The sequence below is a fragment of the Leuciscus leuciscus genome (assembly GCF_965113295.1).
Source record: "Leuciscus leuciscus genome assembly, chromosome: 4".
Taxonomy (NCBI): domain Eukaryota; kingdom Metazoa; phylum Chordata; class Actinopteri; order Cypriniformes; family Leuciscidae; genus Leuciscus; species Leuciscus leuciscus.
Window position 1 is genome coordinate 15,247,391 of NC_138728.1, and position 7,959 is coordinate 15,255,349.

Below are 7,959 nucleotides of genomic sequence, written 5' to 3' on the forward strand. Positions count from 1 at the left end.
TCGATTGGACAGCACAAACATTTATTGCGTAAAAGAGATAAATAGTGCTAATGAATGTATTTTTAGTCAGTTGGATATAAAACAGTGAGTTTCAGTAACAAATTTTTACATATCTTTCAGACCCTCCTTAACCCACAATGCAAGAAAAAGAAAAAAAAGTTGTAAAAAACAAAATGAAAACAAATCTGCTGCCTCATCACAGTAGCCTGTGTCAGTAAATTTTGCAACAACAACAAAAAACAATTTTAACATTCTATTTGTCATTATTCATATAGCCAAAACAGTAAAAAAAAAAAAAAGTAACAAACATTAAAAATATAAAAACAGTTTTGATCACAGGGGATTTCAATATTTTACAGCAGTCTGGAATGTTCATGCCTGATTTTTAAGCTTTTAACCTCTCTTATTCCTACTGCCGCAAGTGTTTTTCATAAAGTTATTTGCAGAAACCAGAATAACAAGCCAGTTGCCTAGTACCAGTAGACATCATGGTGGTCATCATATCGTCTCACATTTCACATGATTGTACACAGCCTCACAGTAGGCTATTGTAATGGAGGAAACAATTCCATATTAGGTTTTAGTAGGCCAGTAACCTTAATACACCGATTATTTCTCCTAGTGCAATGAAAGAATTGCCACCGATGACAATGGAGAAGATCCAGATCATCTCGATCCGATGCGCTTGTTGTTGGCGGCGGCAGCGGTCCGTGATGGAGGAGACCCGGGCGAATATTTCTCTGTCCAGCTGTCGTCTGCCCAGTCGGATCCTTGAGGATACATCAGACCCCCGACTGAATCAACCAGTCCAAACAGAGCCAACAGAAGGGAAAACGCGGTTCCGATAAAGTAGATCTTCACAAAGCCGATTCCAGACATGATTCGCTGCGAATGTCCAGGACGTCCATAAAAGCAACAGAAGCACACATTATAGCCACGCTTCCATCAATACCGGAAGTAAATAATATATCTTAAGAATACGATTATTTAATAATAAACGTGTGTATTTTATAGGCTACGTCAAATTTCGCACTTAAATAAAGTTTCGCTGAAGGGAAATACTTTCTTAAATGTTACTTTAAGATGCAAGACCAAATGCCCCAAATAGCTGACAAAATACCCAAGATGAAAGTAAATGTTAAGTCTTTCTTACCAAGAGGAATGTTAGTCCTGCTTGAGTTGGAATGTATTACAGCTGTGTCAGCCGATGTGTGTGCCGATTTCCTTTTTATACTTTGTCATGACAAAGCCTAATCCTTCTATGCTGTGGGAATTTCCAACATCTAACCTGTAGAAATTCCCGCGATGCGAAAGAACAGTTGAGAGTCGGATCTTTCAATGAACGGCTTGAACCGATTAACTTGTCCGAACTGTTCTGATAGGTCCGAGCGGTTCTCGAATCAAAGGCTCATTGACTGTTTATTTTATTTATAGCGTGAAGGGTTAATGCTGAGTTTGGCACCGCATACTAACATACTAATCTAACTAATGTGATAAAGGGTATTATGCGGTTCCGAATTTAGCATGTTACTAAAAATAGCAAAAAAGTGGGAACGTTACAAATGCGACGTAGAAAATGTGTTTGCACCGATTGTATGACAGTTGTATAACGCATATCCTAAGTGACATTATGGTTTTATGAGCTGGAACATATGAAATGAACCTATGTAATCATAATGTCAGGCGTGAAGACGTAATTGCACCAGAACGTAAAAGGATCATTGGATTGTTTTTCGAACTGGTTCATCGAAACTGCTCAAAAGAATCGATTCGCTGAAATAAACCTTACTGCCATTAAATCTATGTAGGCTGTATCATATGACTCAGCGAAATCATCATTAGATTTAATCTTATGCCAAGAAACAGAACTATAAAAACTGTGGATTCAACGTTTTATTAACATCAGTCAGTCATTAAAAGCCACATTCCAGTGAAACAGGATGTGTGTTTTTGAGTCATCAGAAGAAAATGTGTGAGAAACAAGTGAAAGTGACTAACATCTTTGAACCAAAACTTGCCTTTATTACAGATGGCATAGGATAATTATATTTATAATTATATTGTGTATTGTGTAACACTTACAATTGATGAGTGATTAAATATTTCGTTGGGCTTTTGAATTGCACACAGTGACAAAGAGTAATACAATATGGGCAATTGCGCAATACAAATTAAACGAGGTACCCTACAACAATTTTAAAATGGTCTATGCAGCCCTCTACTGGTGGAAAGAGAAATTGGGTGATTTCGAAATGACCATAGGCCTACATGGTCGCTAGAGGGAGCACAAAATGATGTATCAAAAAGTGGGTATTTTTTGGACATGTAGGCAATACCATGTAAATACCATAGTACCTGAACATGGTAATTCCATAGTAGCATAGTAGATCTCAAAGTGCCATGACAATACATTCTTATACAGTATTTTTTGTAAGGGGAGATGAAGATAGTATTATACTGTATTGCAGTTAATCAGGAAAACGAATCAAGAAAATTATGTTCCAATTGTCATCTTTACAAGTAAAATTTGAATAGACGTGATGAGGGTCCCATAGTGGTTTTCCACGTTTAATGGGGACATTGCATAGACAATGATTTTTATACTGTACAAACTGTATATTCCTATCCCTTAACCCTAACTATCAGAGAAAAACTTTCTGCATTGTATTTTAGATTTTCAAAAATATCACTTGATTACTTAATGATTTAAAGGGATACTCCACTTTAAAATGAAAATTCTGTCATCATATACTCAACCTCATGTTGTTTCAAACCGGTATGAATTTCTTTCTTCTGCTGAACAGAAAGGAAGATATCAGTAACCAGACAGTTTCTGGTCTCATTGACTTCCATAGTATATATTTTTTCCTACTATGGAAGTCAATGAGACCAGAAACTGTCTGGTTACTGACATTCTTCTAAATATCTTCCTTTCTGTTAAGCAGAAGAATGAAATTCATACAGGTTTGAAAAAACATGAGGGTGAGTATATGATGACAGAATTTTCATTTTAAAGTGGAGTATCCCTTTAAAAGCAGTTTTCCTCATGGGGACCAAATGTCCTGTCATGTAGAGTGTCGTGGAGAGGCTTGAGAGAAGCTTAGTAAGGCTCAGTATAATGGAGTGGTTTTCAAAATGCCAGTTGTGGTTTATTTTAGAAGCAACATTTCATAATGTGCAGTCCACCCAAAGTAAAAAAATAAATTAATAAAAAAAACTTAAAGGGATAGTTCACTTTGAAATAAAATTTTTGTATGTTTTAGCTTACCTCAAGGGCATCCAAGATGTAGGTGTCTTTGTTTCTGCAGTAGTTTCAATTTTGATATTTTTAGGTCAAACCGTTCTTGTCTATCAGTCATATAATGCAGGTCTATGGTCATTACCTCAAAGAGCATGCACAGAGAAGTCCAAATTAAACAATTCCCCATTGTAAGTAGACATTGATGGCCTAAGATACGAAACGAGCGGTTTGTGTGAGAAAACGAACAGTATTTATATAGTTTTTACCTCTACACAACCACGTCCAAGTGATCTGAGGGCGCACACGCTTCCTGGTGTGTGGCGTGTGCGCACGTTCTGGCTTAGTCTGCGCAAGCGCCGGAAAGTGTACAAGAGGTAAAAACGATATAAATACTGTTCGTTTTCTCACACAAACCGCTCAGGCTATCAATGTGTACGTACGATGGGGAATTGTTTAATTTGGACTTCTCTGTGCATGCTCTTTGAGGTGGTGACCATAGACCTGCATTTTATGACTGACAGACAAGAACGGTTTGACTTAAAAATATCCAAATTGAAACTACTGCGGAAACAAAGACACCTACATCTTGGATGCCCTTGAGGCAAGCTAAAACATACCAAAATTTAATTTCAAAGTGAACTATCCCTTTAATGCAACAGATACTGGTGCTAAAAACAAAAGAAAAAAAATAAGTTAATTAATTTTAAGTTAATGATCTGTAAGACTGGGGCTTTATTAATGCTGTTCATTGATTCAAAAAAATTCTCTGACATTTGTGTTTAAAGTGTTTTAATTCTACAAAATATGGTGTAAAAACGTCTGAGTGCTGCCCTCTTCAGGTTGAAAGGTGGCTACTGCAGTTGAATTTTCTTATTGAAAGTTGTGGTACCCACCAGCTAACCACGCCCTTGCCTACGGAGAGACTCGATGCACGCCCCCCTTCAACGGGGCCATAATGTAAGATACAAGGTAATGGAGCCTTTTATACATTTTCGTGTTTCTTAAGAAATAAATAATGGACAAATGGAGTCTTTAAACGCCTCAGATGTAAAGTTATTCGCTGTCAAAGTGACGCCAAAATGAATGGGAGTCAATGGAATGCTAACAGCAGGTGATGGTCTGCTAATCAATGGCGGCGCCCGGGGAAGCTTCAATATTTTATGAAACAGTGCCCCCCTGGTTTAGTTACCCCTTAAATATACAAGTTTCCCGCCAAACACTAGTGGGACGAACCATTGTCACGGGGTGGAACCTTTCCCCGTGACACTCATCACTCAATTCCACAGCAAAACATTGGCACCTAAATAATCAAAAACTCATTTCTGACATGCAATAATCATAATACAAACATGCATAACATACAAACACAAATTCAAACATTTAACACCTCATAGCACTCATGTCTCTTTCCCTCTTAGCAAAATGGTACTTTCTGGCTAGCACTAGGCTGGCACTCTAGTGATGATGTCTTTAACCTAGTTCATCATTACATGTCCCCACAAGGACAAGGATTTCGGATATTGCAATCTTTGTGGGTAAATTTTATCCCCATAACGTAGGGTATACGTACTGCCCCGCTCACCCCTCCTCCTCCCTCCCACACTAATTCCCTTAATGCACTGAATTGCCTAGCACACATGAGGAGCAAAGGGATGGTGTCATGAGTCTGTCACACTCTGTTTAATAAATGGCACTCCCACAAAATGTGCATGAGATTCATTATCCTAGAAACCACGAGATGACAAATGCATCTCATATTTTAGACGACCATGTAGATAAATTATTTTACATAGTTTCTAATGTCTTTCATGCACTTTGTCATGTTTAGTAGACAGTCAGCTAACTGTTTTTTCATAAGGTCTAAGAGGATTTCAGCCTAAGCTACTGTCTCCAACCAGCAACCACCTGCTTTTGCTTAGTACGAAATACAGCATACAGGAAGAGAAAAAAAAAAGATTCAGTTATAGTGCACAACACTTATCAGCTGGTCAATGACACCATGTTTTGACGTGGAGTCTGTGTCCTTGTCATGGTGAGGCATGCTTATTTATAGAGACTTGTTTATGACAAGTGCTACGAACATGGATTCTTCAAAATTGGTGGGTTATTAAGCAATTTTATAATTTTCACCTGGAAGACAGGGGAAAAATAAACAAAATAAAAAAGACTAAGCCATATCTAGGGACCAGAATATCAGATACTTAGGGGTGGATGCTTTTAACTTAGGTCAGTAAAAGGCAAACAGAACACATAGCAATACTGCCCTGGTAACAGACAAAATGTTATAATTTTTGGTTGTTTATTTTGTCTGGTTTATTTTACTTGTTTTGTCTATAGTTTGTTTTGTCTATAGTTTGTTATGTCTGGTTGTTTTATCCATGTTTTGAGTTTGCTTCAGCTAATGTGTTTCACCAGGGGCCTGTATGATGGTAGTTGAACAAACTCTGGGTTACAGGATTAGTTTTGAGTTGACAAAACCAAACCAACCCAACCAGACTTTGTTGGTACCATGATGCTGATCACCAACTTTCTGTCAACTCAGGCTTTGATCCTGAGTTTAGGAGTTTAGGTGTGACATCATAGCGAACAGCCAATCGCCCCGGACCAGGTTAGCCGTGGAGCACAAGTTACTATTGCGATGAACATTGCTAAAAGCCAAACTACTTTCATGGTGGTTTTACTGAAACATATCTGGCTAGCCACCTAAACCGGCTTCATGGTATAGGCCCCTGGTTTGTCTTGTTTGCTTGCTTGATCTCATTTGTTTGTCTGGTTTTATCTAGTTTGATTTTATTTGTTTAATTTTCTTGTTTTATCTCATCTGTTTGTCGGTTTTGTCTGGTTTTATCTAGTTTTTTTGTTTGTTTCATCTAGTTTGTTCCGTTTACTTGTTTTGTCTATAGTTTGTTATGCCTGGTTGTTTTGGGTTTGCTTCAGCTAATTTGTTTCATCTAGTTGGTTTTGTTTGCTTGCTTGATCTCATTTGTTTGTCTTGTTGTTTTATGCCTTTCATGGAAGCAGCTCTATATGCACACACTTATACTACACAGTCAGTGAAGTGCCTTTCTTGTCTTAATGGTCCCCAGGTCTAAATCTCCAATCCTCTTTGTGAGAGTGACATGTGCTCTTGACAGAACCAAAGCTAAAGCCACAAAAGAGAGAGACCGCGAGCACAAAACACTGCTTTCTATCTCTTCACTGTCCTAGTCCGGAACACCCTCAGGCTTGAACATTCTCTTACTATCTCTAGTTTTTGTAAATCCCTCCTTCTCGGTCCTCCTATTAAACCAGCACTTGAACACACACGGGCCAGAGGGATTCAGAGGTGGGAATATCTCCAAGGCGACACTCTTGTCTCCATGTGAGCAGGTGCGTAGAGCTTGGATCCACAGTTCCTGGGAACTCGCTCACCCTGGCTATCAGATCAGTCAAAGCAAAACTGACCGCTCACGGGATCTCGGAGACATGAGAGTGCTTTTTAACTCTGGATTTACAGGGAGATAGATCACTTTAGGTTTAATAGTTAAAAAAAAAATTCTCTCACCTCTGAATCTTGGATCCATGATTGTGCTACTTTGAATTTGACCATCATTTGTATTTGCACTCAGCCACGAGACTAGCTTGGACTGGTTGGATTTGTTTTGGCAATGAACAGTGCACAGACTTTATACATAAACCGGACAGAGATGGAGGGGATTCCAGAAGACTTTAAACAGGAGATGAACCATGAGATGACGAACAGCACTGAATGTTCTCCAAATGGCTTTCCAGCTGTCCCTCATGTGCGTGGACACGAGTCTGCAGCCCAACGCTACACTGTGAAATGCTTACAAGCAAGTTTTCCAGACAGGTAAGATCACAAAAGTCACAGAAATGTTATTGGTACGAATAAAAGTCTGATTTAGGTTGTGATAATTGAGACTTGAGCCTCACAATTTCTTCTGTGCTTGATACTTTTTTTAAATGCATGCAACTTGGAAGATAAATCCCCTCCTGTCATCCTTTAATTAAATGCAAAGGCTCGTTCTAATCTCTAATCTTTAAACCACCAAGACTAGGGGATAAAATAGCCTTGTATAATTGAATCGTAAAATCTGATGCAGGGTCAACAAACGTTGGCCTTTAAAAGTGCTATTCTGGGCACAGCAGATCATTCTTCTCCAGCTATCCAGTGGAGTGTGAAGTCCTGACAAAGTCCAAATGGGTCAGAAACACTGAAATAGCTTCTGGTGCAGGAAGATATTCTGACCCACATGTCCACTGACCCACATATGGTGAGGTACATATAACCGCTTCACCTCTCTGTTGTGATGGGAGGAGACAAGGGTCAGGGATTTTAATGGCTGCAGCCTCTGACTGACACACTACTATTTATTTTTAGACAACGGAGCCATACAGATTTTCTGTACTGTGACTTTACTTGTCTAAATAAATGATACAAAGCCACATGTACTTCCCATCTCACCCTGCTGGTGTAAAACTCCCTGGGGAATCATGGGCTTGCTATTCACATTTGCATCGCCTATGATAATTTTGACTAGGGGTGTCAGAAAAGTCTAAAACATGGAACATGGATAAAGGAAATAAAGATTTTTTTTTACAAAAGAAAGCTTTAATATGCACATTAAAGGACTATTACTGATTTGATCAAAATTGTTTTGAGTGTGCTGGCCAGTCAATGGAGGGAATTTTGTACATTTCCTTAAGCACTGTCATGC

At 38.6% G+C, this 7,959-nt stretch overlaps 1 long non-coding RNA gene across 1 annotated transcript; it reads right to left on the reverse strand.

Moving 5' to 3' along the window:
* On the reverse strand, positions 1 to 2,694 carry LOC309496340. Its single transcript, XR_014205117.1, has 2 exons — positions 1,154 to 2,694; positions 1 to 885 (listed from the first exon to the last, which is right to left on the reverse strand). It is a non-coding gene; the product is annotated as an uncharacterized lncRNA (long non-coding RNA).
* Between the last annotated feature and the right edge of the window lie 5,265 nt (positions 2,695 to 7,959).